We start from the raw sequence: 21882 nt of genomic DNA, 5'->3' as shown, positions 1-21882 counted from the left end.
TATGGTGAGAACAGCAGGGGGAAGATACATTATGCAGTGTGCATCAGAGAATGGGGAAGCAAAAGATGGAATATGGAAAAACACTAGGATGAAATGTCACAGAATTGTTATACTCCTAACAGAAAGTTAACCTTTAGAGGATCATTTTCAAAACTATTTCCACAGATAAAAGAATGCTTTACCAAAATTGCCCATCCGACATGCTTGTAAACGCACCCAAGTATATCTTACCTGCACTGTTTACCCGCAGGTTGAAGATGCATTCCTGAGGAGGGAGAGGGCAGGGTTAGGGAGGGGTTTGAACAAATGTACATACTTTTGCATTTTCAAATGCTCATTAATTTTCCCGAAAAAAAATCCATGCACAGATTGGGCCTGGGTAATTGTGTTCAGGTAGTTTTTGGTGGGATAATGGATGCAAAATGTGTGATTAATTGACTTCAATTTTATGTGGGCTGTTACAAAATTACCCGCTTAATGAAATCATAATTGTATCTACAGCTTTCAAATATGTTTCCCACCATTATTGAAACTTACATTTTTAATCTAAATTGACCCCAGACAAAGTCATTAATGATGTCGTAGCATGGACCATGTCGGGGATATTCTAAGGGAACATTTAAACGGCAGTTTGTGAAAGGGAGCACTAGTCATGATGGACGTTAAGCAGTAGCTTATAAGATAAGTTGTTTGTTCCAAAGCAATGTTTGGAAAGCATAAGTGATTGTGGATTTGTAGTTTAAAATAGGAATTAAAAACTGGTAAATGATTTTACTTCAAGTGCTTCCATCTGATTTTGCCTGAAGCCCATTTTTTTAAATTAATTTATTTATTTAGATTTTTATATTCCACTTTTTGCACTTTTTTCAGCAATTCAAAGCAGATTACATTCAGGTACTATAGGTATTTCCCTATCCCCAGAGGGCTTACACTCTATCGGGGTTATTTTCCAAGCCGTGATAGGACCTTATCGCGGCAGTAAGATTTAAATTAGGGGGAGGGGAGGAGTCGGGGCGGAGTTAGGGAGGGAATTATGGTAATCGGTGGCAGCACCACTGCCAGCGATAATGTTTCGAACATTATCGCCGGCAGTAGCATGGGGAATAGCACCACCTTTTATGGTGGCGCTATGCCCGCGATAGCCTGCAGCCGGCCGCACCTCCATACTGCAGCCAGCTGCAGGCTATCACTCGACCGCCCCCTCGTTGCCCCCACTCCCGCCCCCCTGTAGTGCAGGATTCATCATTCTGCACAGAATGATGAATCCTGGCCTAAGTTAGTACCTGCGAGCAAGAAGCAGCGGATTATTCTATTTAGCACAAGTCTCTGATATCAGTTTAAGAAGCACAAAATAGTCTGATTTTTCAATTTTAGATTTATTTTGTAGTTGAGACTTATAGCGCCTCTCTTTTTGGGAACATATAACAGGTGATGTTTTGCTTTACTTTTGTCTCTTTTCTTTTACCGATTTTAAATTATTTGCAAATTTCCATATAATACTGTCAACAAAGGAAACATTTCTCACCAACCATATTCTATTTTCTTTAAAATTTTCTACAAGAAAGAGGCCTAACTAAAAACAAAAGAAAATCTGCAATGCTGTTGCATATTGCATGCATTTTCAACTTGCTCAGGTCATGCTATAGTCTTCCTGAAACTAGGTGCCACTTATCTGTTGCACAAATTTTTTCCAAGAAGCCAAAAATAAACTGATCAACTCCCAAGACATTTGGTGGAAAATAACCAATTTTATTAATTGCTGAATACTGAGAAATTTTGAGGGCAACTTTCAAACTGCGTGCAGAGGTGTAGATACATTTTACCCGCCCGCAGACTTTATGCCAATTTTCAAAGGGGAAATACTCCTTTTGATAATTGGGTCAGAGAAAGTACACACAGAAATCTGCACCTGTAATTTTTGTGAGAACTATGGGAGTAATTTTCAAAGGAGTTATGCATGTAAATGTAACATGCTTTTGTAGCAATTTTCAAAAGCCAAATACTTGAGTAGTGCATTTATTCAAGTAAATTCTATGGACAATTCAATGGCATATATTGTAGCAATTTTCAAAAACTCTCTTACTCAAGTAAATGTTTTTTAAAATCAGGCCCTTAAAGTGCACTTGGGTAAAACCTAATGATAATTCAATGCCATATACTGGAGCAATTTTCAAAAGCCCACTTACACAGATAAAGGGGGTAATTTTCATAAGGATTTACACGTATAAATGTAACTGCTATTGTAGCAATTTTCAAAAGCCATTTACTTGAGTAAAGGACACTTACGTGAGCAAATCCTATGGAGAATTCATGGCATATATTGTAGCAATTTTCAAAAACCCACTTACACGAGTAAAGTGCATTTACTCGAGTAAAATCCAGTTTTAAGTGAGTAAATGCTTTTTAAAATCAAGCCCAAAGTGCATTTACACGTGTAAAATCCAGTTTTAAGCATGCAAATACTTCTGAAAATTATCCCATAAGCGTGTAAGTGCTAACTCTTTCCCAACTTCATCCCCAGGGACATCGCCTTTCTTTGTTTGTAAAAGTGTACGTGTACTGGCATTATACATATTCTTTTACATGCAGAGAGGGAAAGGCCCTTCAAAATTGCCCTCTACATCAACAGCGGCATTATAAGAGCATTACCTCAAACTCTGAAATTCTACCTGTATTTTGACAAGCCTTTACTTAGAATAACAACATACATGTGTTATCACCTCACTAGCACTGTGCCTTATTCCAGACTCAGATTGAACATTTTCTTACCTTCTATTGTCTGCACGCAGCACAATTTTTGTTACAGCAATAATTTAGTGATGAATTCATTTACAAAAGACGACAGATTGTCAGGCAAAACTACATTTTGTTGACGTATATGTATGTATGTTATGACGAATGAGGATTCATTAATATGATTTACTGTGTTAGGATATTTAATGGCATAGTTGTTCATATCCTGCACAACATCATGCAATTATGCCTGTGGACAAGGCTTTACAAATAAGGGTAAAAATTGATGTGATAAAATGAAGAAGCTTGTAGAGACAGCCTAGTCTTAAAATAATATTCCATAAAGCTCTGAATCAACACCTGCTGGACTGTAGCTAATGGATGATATAAACTTTATATAAACTTTTCTTGAGAGGTGATACAGTCAGAGCTAAGAAGCTCCAGAGCAATCTGCATGCAGAGGACCGTTACTATATTATTTACACTTAGATATAAAATTCAGCAAAGTAAAATTTCTTAACTTTTGGTCTTCGGCTTCATGTGCTTGATCACTTTATGGGAAAGGGTCCATACCACCTCAGCAGCTCCATCTTGTGGACTGCATTTAAGTGAAGCACAGACTGGAAATGTACAACTACCTCTGAAGAAGCGACCTATGTACTCTCAAAAGCTCACACGCAACATCGTCTTTGGATAACTCTTAAGTTGATCCAATAAGGTGTATCACAGCTGTCAAAGAATCCAGACTAGAATCCTGTGAAAGTCGAAGGCTATTTCTCCATTTGACAACTCCCATTCATTCACTGTATCATTAAAGAAAATAGATGAAAAACAGGAAAAAAAAATGGAGTGACATACACATGTATATAGGGGTGCCAACTGTCCAGAATTTTTCTGGATTGTACAGATTTTTGGGGTACTGTCCTGAAAAGAGGAGGAGGGCTAAAATGTTCGGAAATGTCCTGATTTTTAGCCTTCATGTTGCAGGTTAGTGTCTGATCCTCCCCTTCAATTATACAATACAGTTAGGGACCTTCATTTTCAGTTTTCATTTTATTTTTTCCGGAAATTTATCAGTGTTTATTACAACAAACAAAAATTGAGAAAATCAGTGTAAAAAACAGGCTAATGATTTTCCACTTATGTTTCCCCTTTTAAAGTCTACCCCATAGTGTGTGCTTTGGTAGCTATTGTATATTCAATGTGTTGGATATATTTATTTTCTGTCACTTACATAAACTTCAGTTCATGGTTTAATCAGAGCCTAAAGAATGTTACAAAACAGTAATTTGGTCCCTGGGCTGGTAAAAGCAAAACTTTTTCAGAATAAAGAAGTTTGAGAACTAGTGGTCATGATATGAGGCTCTGAAGGGATAGACTCAGGAATAACATAGGAAAATATTTTTTCACAAAAAGGATGATAGATGCATGGAATAAACTCCCAGTGGAGGTGAAAGAGGCAAAAACAATAACAATTAAAGAAAGCATGGGATCATTAATTGCAAAGAAGTGAGGGAAAAGCCAGAGATCAACTGGGGTCTAAGACCCTGTGGGGTAGATTTTAAAAGAAGCTCATGCGGCCTACATGTGCACGCGCTACCTGGCGCAAGCACATGTATGCCCAATTTTGGGGTTGGCGCACGCAAGGGGTGCACAATTGTGCACCTTGCGTGCGCAGAGCCGCACTGTCTTCTCCCATTCCCTCCCAGGCCGAAATCGGAGCGGCCTGAGAGGGAACTTCCCTTCCCCCTAGCCTGACCTTCCCACCCCTTCCCCTAACCTTCCCCCCCCCCCCACAGCCCTACTCTAACCCCCCCAAATTTTTTTGTTTTACCGTTTGCGTCTGCCTCCGGACACGCGTAAGTTGGCATGCGATCTCTGACACAGCGGCAAATGGCCGCTGTGCCAGGAGCCGCTGACCCCGGCCCCGCCCCTCCCCACCCCCACATCCCGCCCCCTCCCCGCCCCTTTTTGCAAACCCTGGGACTTACGCGTGTCCCGGGGCTTTACGTGTGCCGCCGGGCCTTTTGAAAATAGGCCCGGTGCACGTAACCTTTTGAAAATCCTGCCCTGTAGCAGAAAGTATTTGAGCAAACTAGATTGGTCCTTATTTGCTATTAAATTATAGGTTTCTGTTGTTTTGTAATGGTGAAGAGTGGCATTAAAAGTCTCATGTGAGTAAACCCCATCAGTGAAGATCAGAGCCGGAATTAAGGCGAATGGCACCATGGGTAAAAAGCACCCTCCTCAACCGATGGCGCCCCTTCCCCCCCCCCCCCCCCCCCCCCCCCGTCTTCTCTTCAGCTATGGTGGGATGGAATCTGCCTCAGCTACGTGATTTCAGTCTTCGGTCATGGCCAGGTTGGTCCTGTCTTCAGCCACAGCAGAGTGAAATACGCTACAACCAGGCTGGGTGTATCTTTGGCAGCAGCGGGATGGGATCCACCATGGCCATGCAATTCCTCTCTTTGACTGCAGTGGGATGGGATCAGGTGTGACCACGCTGGGCCTCTCCTCCTTGGTCCCCATGGTTTTCAGGGCACCCCTCAGCTGATGGCACCCTGGGCAACCGCCTGGCTCTCCTGAAGATATTAAACAGCATCTCCAAATGTTCGGAAATTTGACAGTTAAAAGTTGGCAACCCTACATACTTGTATGTGTGAAATTCAGTTGGAGATCAAAATACCAGTAGCATTTCATTTTAAATGTCAGACCACTCCAGTTTCCCAGATCTTCTGGAACGATTCCATGCTGACTATCCTCTCTGATCTCCTGTTTGAGGAGATATCTGCTACTGGGTAAAGGAGTAAGAGTAGCTGCAAAAAAGCAGCTACGCAACAGGAGAGTGATAGCAGCAGTACAGGGGCAATAGAAGAGCCTTACTATGCACTCCTCATTGCTCTCCTTTCTTATCTCCCCATATTCTTGCTAGCGAACCCCTTCTTCTCCATCTCCAAAGCCATGCTTTCCCCCTTTTTGCGATGTGCATGGAACCAACCTCCTGAATTGGTGCATCATGCCTTAATTCCTGGCTCTTTCTGATCAGAGGCATTTTGATTTTAACAATGTTTACTGTAATAAATATATTTCCTGAAGCCTCTTAATTGTCTTGTCTTGTGTGTTTTGACTAGACCGTAAGTTCTATTAAGCAGTGAATCTCATATTTGTCTGTACAGTTCTGCATATGTCTAGTAGTGATAAATACTCTAATATTGGTAGATGTGCCAGGAGAGAAAGATGGAGCAGCTGCAGGGACAATGAGCACCATTCTTTTCATGTCACAGGCTGCTGCTGCTGTAATAAAGAGAGCCATAGTACTGAACTAGGCTGAATCAGAGACTGTGAGATGGAGAGAGAAAAGGAAGGGAGTTGATGAGAAGAGAAGGGAGGAGAACACAAAAGACAGATGTGGTGGAAAGAAGGGGAAATTCAGACATGTGAGGTCAGAGAAGAGGAGATTGAGACTGCGAGAGACCTGGGAGAAAAGCAAGAAAGGGGAAAAGATGGATGAGGGGTAAAAATGAGGGGAAAACAGTAGAATGGAAGAAGATGAGATGGATGGACAGATGAGGGGCAGATGAGAGAAAAGACAGAAGGGAAGAGGTAGTAATGGAGGTACGAGCTGTGGTGTAAATTCTGACCAAACAGTCCCTGAAGTGCAGCAGGGACTCAAGGAATAAAGGGGTCCACTTGCAATCACTCCTGGATCATCGGAGGTGGACCCCTCCTTCTCCCTCTCTTCCCCCCACTCTGGGGGTCCTTGCCAAATCTGCCGCTTGGGAGACCTTAATTTGAACTTACGCTACTGGGCAAGAGATAAAGAGGGAGCAAACTGAATATTTGAGAGAAGTGAGACAAAAGAAATATTGGTGTCAGATGAACAGATGTAGAGCGGGGAGGTACAAAGACAGAAGGAGAGACAAGAGATGAGCATGGAAGGAAAGTTAAGACAATCATTCTTGGCCTTGGAGTATGACCTCAAGGGGGGTCAAAAACAGGGCCCGTACTACCTGTTGTTCTGCTCTGTGCAAACGATTAGGGGCAGATTTTCAAAGGGGTACGCGCGTAAGATATGCGTGTACCCCCCGAAAACCTACCCCAAGCTCCCCCTGCGCACGCCAAGCCTATGTTGAATAGGCTCGGCGGCACGCACAAGCCCCGAGACGCGCGTAAGTCCCGGGGCTTTCCTGGGGGGGGGCGTGCTGGGGGGCGTGTCGCGACGGCGCGTCATCCGGGGGCGGGGCTGCGGGTGTGGTTCCGGCCCGGGGGCATTTCGGGGTGTGACTGAGGCCTCCAAAACCGCTCCTGGGCTGGGGAATCGCGCGCCGGCCAGTTGGCCGGCGCACACAAGTTACGCCTGCCTCAGGCAGGTGTAACTTTTCAAACAAAGGTAGGGGGGGTTAGATAGAGCTGGGGGAATGGGTTAGGTAGGGGAAGGTGCGGGGGGGTGGAAGGAAAGTTCCCTCTGAGGCCGCTCCGATTTCAGAGCGGCCTCGGAGGGAACAGAGGCAGGCTGCGCACAGACTGCCGATTTTGCGCAGCCTTGCGCATGCCGACCGCGGATTTTAAAAGATACGCGCGGCTACGCGTGTATCTATTCAAATCCGGAGTACTTTTATTTGCACCGGTCGCGCGAACAAAAGTACGTAGTTTTATAAAATCTACCCCTTACTGTACTGCACCACCTCGACTCCAACCAATCACCACCAATCCCCTATGGATTCTAATGGAGCCATTTATCGACTTCTCTTTTTCCCTAACAATAAATTTATGTTTGAACATTGTTTACAGGTGTGGCGAGGTAGTAAAAGGTTACCAGGATTCAGGTGTGCAAATTTGGGAAACTTCTTCCCTGTAATGCCAATAGTGGGCAAGTAGTTTATTTGCAAAGAGGAGAGGTTATTTGGTGGACTCCCCTATAGAAAATTATACTAATCTACTCGCAAAATATACCTAAAAAGCAAAATCATTTGGATTTTGAAACCAATAAATATTTCACCCTCAATAGAAAGCCTCAGGGCTGACAGGTATGTCCCATATAAGGGAATTAATTATGCACTAGAAAAATTCAAATCAGCCAACCAAATTCAGCTATTATCAACATGTATATTCTAAATCAAATCAATAAAGAATATGTGACAAAAAAAATAATATAAATTCTGTGTGTGAGACCAGACCTGGTCAGAGACTTTGAACTGGGTCTCAGAATATTTTACACCAGGGCTAATCCAAGGGTATTAGGTGCACTAGGTGAACCTTATAGCCTTGCACCTATGCACTCCCCCACTTCTCCACACACAATTAAAAATTATGCATTTATAACATATTTTACATGAAAAAGGACATTAAAAGTACAGTGAGGTAAAAATATACATTAAAACAATATGTATACTATATTTACATGTACTGCTTTGATGCCAACCTCTAAACTGAAAAAAAGCACTTAGGGCCCTTACAGTATTTTGGTTTACTGTAACACCAGTCTTATAGACTGACCTACCCTTCAGCTCCCTTGTAGAGCAGCAGGGTGGTTCTTTATAAGTATCTCTCGTCAGATACCATCATTGTGAATATTTTATAGCTTTGAAATAGGTTCTGGTTGCATTGTCACACAAGTGTTGGTTTCAATTTGTATTTCTATTAAAAACTTGTTTGTAATTCTATTAACATTTAAATAAATTTGTTCATATAACAAATGTGATATAAGATACATGTGTGTTCCATATTTTCTCTTTATAGTGCATGCAATTGTATCTAGGAATGCTTTATGTGATTTTCCGTATATCTATCTATATCTATCTATCTATAGATAGATAGATAGATAGATATAAAAGGTTTGTGTTGGCAGTCGGTCATATCAGTCACACTATCATGTCTTTCTGTGGCCAGCAGAAGGTGCAATATGCAAAGCCAATATCTACACAGCACTGTTGCAAACACACATAGGCACATATACATAGACACAAGCACCCACAAAGAGGCATAGGCATGCACATTTAGGCAGACACACGCACAGGCACATACACATATTCAGAAACACACTCACATAGGATTATGCCCACACACACAAACATGCATGTCCACAGGTGCATACACACTTGTGCACAAATACACACACACAGGCTATTATTGACCAGACAACCCTAGCAACACCGAGTAATGTTTGCAAATATATTCTGTCTGTGAAGCCCTGTCACTCATGTTCCTACATACAGGGACAGGCAGGCATAGGCACACACACAAGCTGCGCACATAAGCTCACACAAGTGCATGCGCACAAGCTTATGCAAGCGAGCACAAGTGCGCATGAAAGCTCATGCAAACACACAGAAGCACACACAGGTTCCCACAGTGCACATTCTGGCTTGCACATGCACACAGGCTCATACATGCATATGCACACACACACACACACATGCACACTCACAGACAGACACAAGCAAACACATACACAAAGGCAGGGGCACCCCCACACATACAGGCTGAGGCCCCACACACACAGGAACAGGCACACACATACACAGGTTGTTATAAACCACACTAACCGAGCAACGCAGGCACTTTTTGGTAGTAAATTATAAACAGAAACATGCAGACAAAAATCAAACTGGAAACCACAACAAGCCAGAATCTATGCAATGCAACAATGGAAAAACAATAACATTACCATTCCTTATAAAACATCAAATAATAAAATTAATAATATAAAATATTAAAACCATACTAAAAAAAAAAATTTCTTTTTTTTTTTTAATTTTTTATTTATCACATTTTACATTTAATAAGCATATAATACTTGATTATGAAACATGATGAATCACAATATATCAATAATGTCAAATAATATCAAATAACAGAAATCACTTATACACCATGTATTCTAAGTCCCCCATAATGGGGGATATAAGAAGATGAAAATTTTTTAAGGCATTCAAAAATATAAAAGAAGAAAGGAAATATCAGACGTTTAACTAGGTTAACCTCTATCTATACCTAAAGCGCTGGTTATTCTACTGAGGTTTCATGTTTCCCAGGACTAATTTGCCACGCACATCTACAAGTGACAATGCTATGATTGATGCCTTAAATCAGTAATAGCCACAGGAGATTCTGGGTACGGTTGCAGGACCTGGCTTCTCACCCCTGTAGCCATTCCCAACATGCCAACAGAGACAAGGTATAACGAAGCCTTATGTGCTACCCGCTGTGTCATCGAACGTATCTTTGGACTTCTCAAAAGTCGCTTTCACTGTTTGGACAAGACTGATGGAGCTTTAATGTATGCCTCACCCAAAGTTGCTGATATCGTGTTGCTCTGCTGCGTCTTCCATAATCTTGCTCTTCACCACACAGTACCAATGGAGATACGTCATGATCTCCCCCCCGGATTCCCCATGTCTTCCCGCATGAGCCCAGGACACCATGATGCGTGCAGCCAGATTTGCCAAAACCTTATTGAATGCTGCTTTGCCTGATAGGCCTCACCTACCACTTCCCCTTCCAGGGGAGGGAGGCCAGAAGTCTGTTAATTGCTGCTTTCCTCGCTATCCTCTTTCTTTCTGTAATTGCTTTGCTATGTAGGTGACTGTGTAACAGAAAACACATATGGCTACTCAGGATTTGTCTTTAGAACGGAGCAGTAAACTGGACTTCAAAAACTGTTGTGAAAGTAAAGATGTCATCCAAGACATGTGGCTGCCTCCATGTGTTCTGCATGATAGTGATAGTAAAAGAGTAATGTGTGGCACACCACTTTGTGGCCTAGCTAGCACGGTGTGGCTTGGAAGCCCTCTCCAGCAGATCCTGTCCGACCCCTCATATGTGAATGACCTAGTGCCACAAGTGTGATGCCACCCCAGCTGCTCCTCGAGCATGGAGAGCTACAGCTCTAGAAATGCTATAAATGTCAAATAAAACTAGACAAATAAATAAATAAATTAAATAAAATTAGCTCTGAAGCTTAAAAGGCACATCTGAAAGGTACAGCTAGACAGTTTAAGCTTGCACTGACTGATTTCCCATGTTACACCCTCATTCCAAAATGCTAAAACCTGTGCATGTGAAGTGATACCCCTTTACTGAGTCTGTTTACTGTCACATGGCCATGCTCACACAGAGCTGCCACCACTGCCTCACCAGTTTAAGAGCAACTGCAGACTAGGAATTCCAAAAACATGCAGATTTACAACAAATGTAGATTAAGTCCTGGTCTGACTGCCATGCATGCAGGTATTCATAGTGTTAGGCTTGCAAAACCTTTAGGGGAATCTGATGAAATGCCTGCATGTAATGGCTTCCAAACCAGGAAAGGATTTACATGTCCACAAAATTGTAGATAATTGGCAAATGTCATGGACACATCACAGGGCTGTAGTACCATGTATTCCATTACAACCTTGGTGCAAGTGCCTGTTACCTGGTGCCCTTCACACAATGTGCACAGCTTCTTCCAAGCTAACATTCCTCTTGGTGGTTGCATGCACCCTGACACAGATGTACCCTACTACCCCTAGGTAAGGTATGTAGAAATGATAATGTGCAAATGGTGAGGGCCTTGTCTTTGGTGATGTCATGTTGGTCTCATTCTATTCTTATGGAGCCTACACCCGGATACACGTGGGTCTCTGTGAAGGCAGGATTGGCAATCAGATAGTGTCCTGCCTTCACTTGTATTTTCCTCTCCCCTCTGAGATATCATCATCACAGTATACTTTGTAAGCACTCTTACAGCACCCACATCTCTCCTGAGCAAAGGTTCACATCATACATGCCAACGGTAAGGTGTATTTGAACCTCCAGCATTCAACTGTGCATCACACCTACCCTTACTGAGAAAGGGAGATGTCACGTTGCTGCAAGGCTCTTGTGCGTTGTGCGTCACAGCTAGTCATGTGGTGGGGCTGTATGCTCATATGTATGTACTCATAAAATATGCATACTCTTTACCTTTTACCTATACCTAGGGATGTGAATCGTTTTAGGACGATTAAAATTATCGTCCGATAATTTTAATATCGTCTTAAACCGTTATGGAACACAATACAATACAGATTCTAACGATTTATCGTTATAAATCGTTAGAATCGTGAGCCGGCACACTAAAACCCCCTAAAACCCACCCCCGACCCTTTAAATTAAATCCCCCACCCTCCCGAACCCCCCCCCAATAACTTAAATAACCTGCGGGTCCAGCGGCGGTCCGGAACGGCAGCGGTCCGGAACGGGCTCCTGCTCCTGAATCTTGTCGTCTTCAGCCGGCGCCATTTTCCAAAATGGCGCCGAAAAATGGCGGCGGCCATAGACGAAAAAGATTGGACGGCAGGAGGTCCTTCCGGACCCCCGCTGGACTTTTGGCAAGTCTCGTGGGGGTCAGGAGGCCCCCCACAAGCTGGCCAAAAGTTCCTGGAGGTCCAGCGGGGGTCAGGGAGCGATTTCCCGCCGCGAATCGTTTTCGTACGGAAAATGGCGCCGGCAGGAGATCGACTGCAGGAGGTCGTTCAGCGAGGGTTCCGGCGCCTCGCTGAACGACCTCCTGCAGTCGATCTCCTGCCGGCGCCATTTTCCGTACGAAAACGATTCGCGGCGGGGAAATCGCTCCCTGACCCCCGCTGGACCTCCAGGAACTTTTGGCCAGCTTGTGGGGGGCCTCCTGACCCCCACGAGACTTGCCAAAAGTCCAGCGGGGGTCAGGAAGGACCTCCTGCCGTCCAATCTTTTTCGTCTATGGCCGCCGCCATTTTTCGGCGCCATTTTGGAAAATGGCGCCGGCTGAAGACGACAAGATTCAGGAGCAGGAGCCCGTTCCGGACCGCTGCCGTTCCAGACCGCCGCTGGACCCGCAGGTTATTTAAGTTATTGGGGGGGGGGTTCGGGAGGGAGGGGGATTTAATTTAAAGGGTCGGGGGTGGGTTTTAGGGGGTTTTAATGTGCCGGTTTTTCGATTTTTAACGACCCGCAGGTTATTTAAGTTATTTGGGGGGGGGTTCGGGAGGGTGGGGGATTTAATTTAAAGGGTCGGGGGTGGGTTTTAGGGGGTTTTAATGTGCCGGTTTTTCGATTTTTCGATTTTTAACGATTTTTCACGATATTTTACCCCCCCAAACGGCAACAATACGATTCCCTCCCCCTCCCAGCCGAAATCGATCGTTAAGACGATCGAGGACACGATTCACATCCCTCTACTATATCTTACAATCTTGGTGCGATCTGTGCCCACCCTTAAAGCACATAGACTGAGCACTCCTGTGCCAAACAGCTTGCAGATAGTTCAGTTTGTAACGTCACTGCACACATTTCCATTCTTTCATGGTGGCAGGCCCTAGCTGATCCACATGCATGTCGCAACTTCTGGGAAATTGGGATCAGCTACTATCCTCTAGGCTATGCGTCATGTGGTGTCAGTCACTTCTACAGTTAGTGGTGAGAAGGGAAGGTGTGCTCCTACGCTGTCAGTGAATTGCTCTGTGTATAGCATTATGGCTCCAGAAACTGTTGTGAGCTGAAGAGGTAATGCGCCTACAAGTTGCCTCCATAGTTCATGGGGCACAGTGGTGAATGTATAGGCCTATTGCTCCCAGAGCTCTCATGTGCTTCACATGATGGCTGATGCCCTTTCTGTGTTACTCTCTGGCCAGACACAATTTTAGTGGCATCTCAGCTCTTCAGGGGCCCACATCAGTAGCTCACAGTAAGTAGCTGTCATATATGCATCTGACAGATGTGTTTTATGTGCCCAGCTAAAGAAAATGTTTGGTGAGGAATGATGCAGACTTCATCATTAGCTGTTAGTGTGAAGCAGGCACAAACCTCAGTGTTGTAACATGACAAACATTGCTGGAACATATGCATTGCACATGTGTAGGTGCAGGGGTGCAGCCTGGCATCCATACTCCAAACATGTGTGTGAGTGTGCGACTGTGTGACTGATGTGCTGTGTTTGCTTGTGTCAATTGCCCTGTGTCTGGGTGCTGTTGCACTGGGAGGTTTCTCCCTTGCCACTACAAACCATAACCCTCAGCAGGCATTGTGTGCTCATATATTTACCACACCCTACCTTTGGGCAACAGTGATTGAATGGTAGCCCTCTTCAGAATGGGCACCTCCAACTGGCCAGCATATGAGCTGTGGTAGGAATGGCCTTACCTAGAGTTAACCGAGGGCCAGAGGTGCGCAGGTTGGCAGCATAACACATCAAATATGCAGTCTTACTTGTATGTCATACTTTACATTTGCTTGTCATGCCCAAGGTGCTCCCCCCCCCCCTCCAAAAAAAAAACCCAAAAAAAAACTGATGCTTTACCACCTAGTACTTGGAGTCATCCTAACAGTTGAGATATTAGGGGGCGTGCAGCCTACCCAGGTCTTAGGCTGCCACACAGGCTAGCAACTTTAAGGAGGGAGGTCGTGGTTGTTAAGAAACAGTCCATTTAATGTAGGGATGCTGTGATGGATGGAACATGGAGTGGCAAAGACCGGCTAATGCTATTGCTGTAGGCCTGATTCAGATGAGTGGTTTGCATCATGCTCCTTTACAGGCAGCATGTAGTGACATACCCAGTGCAGAGGTTTGTGTGTGTGTGTATTGGAGTGGGGTGGAGTGGGGGTGGAGTGGGGGTGGAGGGGTTGGTTTGCTTGGCAGGTGGCAGAAGCATCACGGAAATCATATTAAAGAGTCCCTTTTTGCTGAGACTGGTCTGGTTTGCCTCCTCTCCGTTGATCATATCATGCACACTTCACATAAAGGTTGGCACCCCAGCCTGCATCTTTTGACACTCACTCTGTGCTCTGTATATGCTGGCAGAGTAGGGCTACCTTCCTTCAGCCCTATGAAGGTCAATAGCTTTTCCTGTGCATACATAGAGGTGGTGTGCCCATATCTGCTGAACAATCTAGGGGAAAGGGTTTGCATTGCACTTTAGGTGCTTCAGTTCTACACTAACCTAACTTTCCCTTCCACACCACTGTGTACTTGTTGAGTGTTGTCACAAAGAGTCAGCTGCTGTGTGAAAAGTAGGGAGGAGGAGTGAGGGAGTAGTCTTTTCTCCACAATATCCACAACCAAAGAGCTGAGGGTGTAGAGGGCTGCGGCTGTTGTTTGGGACCAGGCAGAATACCTCAGACTGACTGCCATACCTATAGTGGGCTGCCTTCAGGCTCTGGATGCTACCTGTAGAGTCATCCTTACTTTACAAGTATTATACTGACACCCAAGCTATGGCAGTACAGAGGGAGCTATTGAAATTTAAGAATTGCTGATTGCAAGTCAAAGTGAAAAAGGAAATAAAACAATAAAATACGGGAGCTACTGAAACAGGCCAGCCACAGAGTGGTTGGTCTATCAATAGCAACCGCACAAAAAAACCACATACCAAGGGGTTTCCTTGTTATTTGGAGGTTGAAGATTGCTCCCCTGCAGCAGCAGTCCCCTAGGCCTCTGCTGTTGGCCTGTGGACATTCTTGACACGACAATACTCTCTCACTCCTCCTCCCTACTTGTCACATAGCAGCTGACACAGTGTCACAACTCTCAGCAAGAACACAGCCTATGAGCTTTCACATAACCTTTCTATGATGACACAAATAAGGGGGCCAAATATCAAGTATTGTGTGGTGATGGTGACTCTAATGTCCTCTTAACACCACACAAGCTCTACATGACCACAATAATCTGTGTTGGGCAGGAAGCTACTGTCCATGTAACATTCAGGTCCCTGTAAGCAGGAGTGAGCTAACAGTATGGTGTGTGAAGAAGGCAACAAGAGGCTATAGTAAAGGTCCCCAGTAATGAGCTTCTTCTTTACCTTTGGCTGTCTTTCTTAGAACCATACACTGAGGGGCAGATTTTCAAAGGGGTACGCGCGTACCCCCCGAAAACCTGCCCCAAGTTCCCCCTGAGCGCGCCGAGCCTATGTTGAATAGGCTCGGCGGCACGCACAAGCCCCGGGACGCGCAAAACTCCCGGGGCTTTCCCGGGGGAGCGTGTCGGGGGGACATGTCGCGTGGTTCCAGCCCAGGGCGTTTCGAGGCGTGGCCGAGGCCTCCGAAACAGCTCCTGGGCCGGGGAATCGCACGCTGGCAGGCGTAACTTTTAAAACAAAGGTGGGGGGGTTAGATAGGGCTGGGGGGGTGGGTTAGGTAGGGGAAGGGAGGGGAAGGTGCGGGGGGGGGGGGGGGTGGAAGGAAAGTTCCCTCCGAGGTCACTCCAATTTCGGAGCAGCCTTGGAGGGAACGGAGGCAGGCTGCGCGGCGCGGCTCGGCGCGCACAGGCTGCTGATTTTGGGCAGCCTTGCGCGCAACAACCCTGGATTTTAAAGGATACGCGCGGCTACGCACGTATCTATTAAAATCCGGCGTACTTTTGTTTGCGCCTGGTGCGCGAACAAAAGTACGCGCGGGCGTACTTTTATAAAATCTATATCTGAGTGTTCACTTGTATAGTGTAGGCTATATGGTCTTGCCTGCTAGATAAGCGCCAAGTTTGAATGTGCCAGGCCATTCTAGCATGCAAGGTCATGTGGAGGCCAAACCTTGTAGCTGCTGAGCCATTAACAATAAAACCACACAATCAAAGGAGATAAAATGGAAGTTAATTTTTCAAAACAGTCATCACTTTTATTAGCAAAGACATGTAATGCACTGATTCAAATTTTATTTATATTTATTTATTTTTAATTTCTATATACCGAAATTCTTGTAAGAACTACAAATCATTCCGGTTTACATAAAACGATAAACTGCCCCACAGAGAGAGGGGCTTTACATGAAACCGTAGAACAGATAGAACGATATAATTGTCCTTGCAGAATGTGATTACCTAAGACATTGACAAATAAAGTCAATGTCTTAGGTAATCACATTCTGCAAGGACAAGATAGCAAACAGCACAACACATTGTAAATTTCATGAATTGCACATTTTGTGTACACCTGTAGATAAATAGTTAGAAATGGCATCATTACATGTATAGGCTTAGCATCTTACCCTTTACGCACAATCAGGATTACAACTAAGAACACAGAAAGCGGAAGTGCGGTCCCAATAGCTACAGTACTGCTGTAAGATTACAGGTAAAAGCAGCACTACTATTTGCTGTAAATCCAACAGCCTCAGACAGTCCATGTTGAAAAAGTGCACAGTAATGAAGTTCAGCATGGAGGCAGAGAATACAAGAACATAAGAAATTGCCATGCTGGGTCAGATCAAGGGTCCATCAAGCCCAGCATCCTGTTTCCAACAGAGGCCAAAACCAGGCCACAACAACCTGGCAATTACCCAAACACCAAGAAGATCCAATGCTACTGATGCAATTAATAGCAGTGGCTAATAGCTAAATAAACTTGATTAATAGCAGTTAATGGACTTCTCCTGCAAGAACTTATCCAAACCTTTTTTGAACCCAGCTACACTAACTGAACTAACCACGTCTTCTGGCAACAAATTCCAAAGCTCTATTGTGCGTTGAGTGAAAAAGAATTTTCTTTGATTAGTCTTAAATGAGCTACTTGCTAATTTCATGGCATGCCCCCTGGTCTTTCTATTTTTTTTTTAATTTATTCTTTATTGCGTTTCTGCATTAATTACAGGAAATTTTTCCAATGTGTTATCATATTCCAGAAAACAAGAACAAATCAATGATTTCACAAAGAACTAAAAGGTATAATAATACAATATCACCTGGTCATATGCATTGCACATTGAAACAATAGCTTAAAGAAATACGGGAGACCAAGGGTGAATATAGCAGATACATATAGGAAATCTCATAACATTGAAACAAAAATATGCTGAATCTCTGTGATTGACACCAACATTTCTCCTTTTCCAACTACCTTTGGATTCTTCCTAGGATCACGATGAAGAATCTAAATAGCTACACAATTGCATTGGATCTGTAAATACATACTTTACATATCCCTACTGTATAACAGGCAATGACATGGAAAGTGTAGTATAAACCGTGCACCTCTTTCTACTACCTCTCTCCTCATTTCTAAGAATTTTTTTCGTTTTATTTGTGTCGTCCTGGCTATATCTGGAAAAATACGGATAGGCTGTCCAAAAAACTTCAATTTTTGAAATCTAAAGTACTGCTTCAAAACATTGTCTCTATCAAACCTTGATGAGAACTGCACCATTAATGTGGCTCTTAAGGAAATCATTTCAAATGATTTTTCTAGGAAATCTGTTAAGTCCAAGGTTACTTCCCCTTGATTTACTTGTTGATTGAAGTTTTCACCCATAGCTGAACGTTGTATTTGGTAATAAACTGCTGTTATAACAGGTGTTTTTTCTAATGAATACTTTAATATATTAACAAAATAGTTTTTCAACAAGTCCATAGGAGAATGTTGTTTAGTTTTAGGGAAATTCAAAAAACGCAAATTTGCTCTCTTAGATTGATTCTCATGAAACTCCATTTTATTCTCAAACAATTTCTCCGATTTTATGAGATTCATTTGTACATCTTCCATTTTTTTTACTTTCCCTTCCAAAGTTAAAGTTCTTTTCTCAACCGCTATCAGCGTTTCTTCAATCTTATTAGATTTATTCATTGCTTCCTTCACAGTTAAGGTTAGGGTGTTAATAGATTTCTGCATTACTATTAAAATGTTCTTTATTTCCTCTAAAGACAGCACAAGAACTGAGGAAGTATTAAGAAGGGGTATATTGCTCATTGTGACTCCTACCTCCACAAGGCCTTCACCATTCTTCTTTAGATTTTCCGGGCGATGTTGTGCCAAATTCTCAGGGTTCCTGGAACCCGTTTCCATCGGGTTCACCAAAGAAAGGTCCTCCTCTCCTCTCTGGATACCACTTTTTACAAAGACTTCTCAAGCAAATCCACAGTATTAGACGCTCTTATTGGTGGATCCAGAACCATTGAATATCCCGGGCTCAACAATGTCTCCAACATCAGGGGGCTCGGCAGCTGCTCCATGCCTGCCCCAGCGACTACAGCTTCCGGGTTTACTGTCGGCATCCTCGTGAAGGCTGCTTTGATCTTTGTTTGTCATGTGGAATCTGGACTAGAGGTAACTTCGCTTACCCGAGCTTTCCTCTTGGTATGCGGCATGATTAAGATGAAGCTCGAAAAGAAATTATTTCTTGAGGTCTAGCTCGGAGGAAATTTTCAAAGACCGAAAGCCGCAGCCCGCATGTCCTCACAGGTCAGCAACCATCTTGGTCTCCCCTCTTCTCCCCCTAGTCTTTCTATTATCTGAAAGTGTAAATAACCGATTCACATCTACTCGTTCAAGACCTCTCATGATTTTAAAGACCTCTATCATATCCCCCCTCAGCCGTCTCTTCTCCAAGCTGAACAGCCCCAACTTCTTCAGCCTTTCCTCATAGGGGAACAAATAGTTCAGCAAGAAGGCAGCAGGCCCAGAAGGAGAGCCAGCAGCAAGGAGGCAGGAGGCCCAGGAGGAGACACAGCAGCATGGAGGCAGCACTTGCAGGAGTTGAGATGAGACACCATCAGCATGGAGGCAGCACTTGCAGGAGATGAGATGAGGCATCACCCTCAGGAGCATGAGATGAGATATGATGAGAAGAGGCAGCAGGTAGAGAGTGAGTGGAGGCAACTTCAAGGAGGCTGGAATACGGGCAGAGCATCGAGGAGGCCTTCTTAGTTAGACTGCTGGACCACAATGGTTGACACTAGACCATCCGTTGTGCATGCTGGCACAACAACTCTGTAGTGAGGACGGGCCCAGCAGGCTTCTTCCACCTACATGGCACAGCAACTCTGTAGTTAGGATGGACCCAGCAGGCTTCTTCCATCTAGATGACACAGCAACTCTGTAGTCAGGACGGGCCCAGCAGGCTTCTTCCATCTAGATCAGTGATTCTCAACCCTGTCCTGGGGACCCCCCCTAGCCAGTCGGGTTTTCAGGATATCCACAATGAATATGCATGAGAGAAAATTTGCATACACTGCCTCCATAACATGCAAATTTTCTCTCATGCATATTCATTGTGGATATCCTGAAAACCCGACTGGCTGGGGGGGGGGGGTCCCCAGGACAGGGTTGAGAACCACTGATCTAGATTGTACAGCAACTCTGTAGTCAGGACGAGACCAGCAGACTTCTTCTATCTAGATGGCACAGCAAATCTGTAGTCAGGACAAGCCTGGCTTGCCCTGCTGATGTTATTCTTTGGCCTTAGAGGCCAGGTGGATCAGCTTTTCATGGCCCCCTGCCATGTCATAGCCTGCCACTTGGGGCCTACTTTTGAGGAACCTACCCCTCGGGCATCTGACCTCATGGGGACTGCTGTGGGGTGTGGAGACTACAGATGCAGTGGAGGACTCCAATGGCTACTCTGGCAGTCTTTGCAGTATCTAGGTAAGAACATTGGTCATGTTACTTATGGCAGGAACCAGTGTGGTAATGTTCTGGTTGTTGGCAGTCGTTTGCTGTTGGAGGATGCGGTTCTGCCTATTTACAGACCTCCTGAGGCCCTGTAGCTCTGCCCGTATGTGCCTGAATTCTCCCACAGGCACTGTTTGCAGCTGATGCTGATGCTGTGTTATCGCCTCCTCTGTTGCTTGCAGGGATGTTGGTGGTGCTGGTGTTATTGGCGATGCTGGTGCTGGTGGTGGCATTTGTGGATGCAATATCGGCATCTGCGGGCTTGTAGGCTCCTCTTGCCAAGGGCATGGTGGTTCAGGATGGCGCTGTGATGTGCTGGATCGCTGTTCTGTGGATTGTGGAGGCTCCCACTCCAGGCTCTTTTCCTCCATGAATCCTGAGATGTTTAGGGATACATCACCAAGTGGGCTTGCTGAAACCAGGGGTTGCAGCATGACGAATGTGTCTGTAGCCTGTGGCTGCTGCTGCTGCTCCTCTCCCTCGTTGTACTGGGTCTGGGCATCCATGACGAAGGGCATGTGGAAAAGTGGTGGTGGCCGGTTGGTCCCTGGGGGCCTCCTGGCTCAGATTGGCAGCTTGGTGGGCAAGAGTTGTGGAAACAAAACATAAGTACCAATGGCAGCAAGTATCCTTTCTCATTTGGCATCAGAGGTGCAATTTGCTTCTTTGCATTGTGATCATTGTACACCCATTGCTGCCTGCTCATTAAGGGGTGAGGTCAACTTACCGGCTGTAGCTAACATGGTGTCCAGCTGCTCAGGCATGCCCTCAAAAACATCCGGACCCAGCCTCTCAACAAGTCAGTCCTCCATCTTGATCAGGGTGATGGGACAAGGGGCTTTTCCTCTGATCTGCTTTTGATACTTGCTTCAGGCTGCCACTTTTGCTTTCAGCTGGGCCTTTATGTCACGGGACCCCTGTGTGACCTGCTCTGCACTTCTTACCACTCCGCTGTGCCACATGATGGACTGAGCTATGTTCCACCAGATCTGGCCTTTTGTTGCCTTGGAGGTCCTGGCTGCCTGGTTGCCAAACAGCATTCAATAATTTTGCAGGACCCCTTCGATGACCAGGTATTTCTCCTGCGTACTGAACTTAATGGCCCGGTGACGAGCCAGTGGTGCTGGCTGGCTGCTTGTAGGAGGTGCCACTTCCTCTTCCAGAGAGATGTCCTCCCTTTCCTCGCTCTCCATCCTGCTCCTCTCTCCCATCCCTTCCCCCTCCCCAGTCCCTGTGCTGACAACTCCCCTCCCCTCTGCCCTCTTTGTCTATCTCTAGCCTGCTCTTCTTCTCCCTCTATACTCACCTGCCTATCTCCTTTCCCGCCTCCTCCTCCTATCCGTTCCATCCTGCCTATCCCTACTCCTGTCCCTACTCCTACTCCTCCTTTCCCTGGCACTCCTGCCCTCATCCACCCACCTCCTCTCCTGCCTCCTCCCTCTCCTGTTCTCATGGCTCTTCTCACTTTTATCCCCATGTCTGTCATGTTCCATCCTCACCACAAACTCCACTCCTCTCCACACCTCCGCACACCTCTACACACCTCCACACTCTACACACCTCCCGCACGCACGCACACACACACACACACACATGCTTCCTGCACACACACATACGCACCTCCTCCTCCACCACCACTCCTCCACACAAAATGACAGACAGACAAACTAAACTAACAAACACTTTCACTCCAACAAATAACACAAAAGACAAAGGTTAAGGGAAACAGATGACAACAGAAAACAAGACAACTCACTCAGTAATTGCAAATAGC

The 21882-nt window shown here is 44.9% G+C and overlaps 1 long non-coding RNA gene across 1 annotated transcript in view; it reads right to left on the bottom strand.

Moving 5' to 3' along the window:
* The window catches only part of LOC115093697, an 83393-nt gene that overhangs the window by 1768 nt on the left and 59743 nt on the right, over nt 1-21882 (bottom strand). Inside the window, exon 4 of the long non-coding RNA XR_003857382.1 lies at nt 232-265. This is a non-coding gene — a long non-coding RNA (uncharacterized LOC115093697). The remainder of the gene's footprint in view (nt 1-231; nt 266-21882) is intronic.

The sequence above is a fragment of the Rhinatrema bivittatum genome, chromosome 6 (genome assembly GCF_901001135.1).
Source record: "Rhinatrema bivittatum chromosome 6, aRhiBiv1.1, whole genome shotgun sequence".
Classification (NCBI taxonomy): Eukaryota; Metazoa; Chordata; class Amphibia; order Gymnophiona; family Rhinatrematidae; genus Rhinatrema; species Rhinatrema bivittatum.
This window is presented reverse-complemented; position numbering and strand designations above follow the sequence as displayed.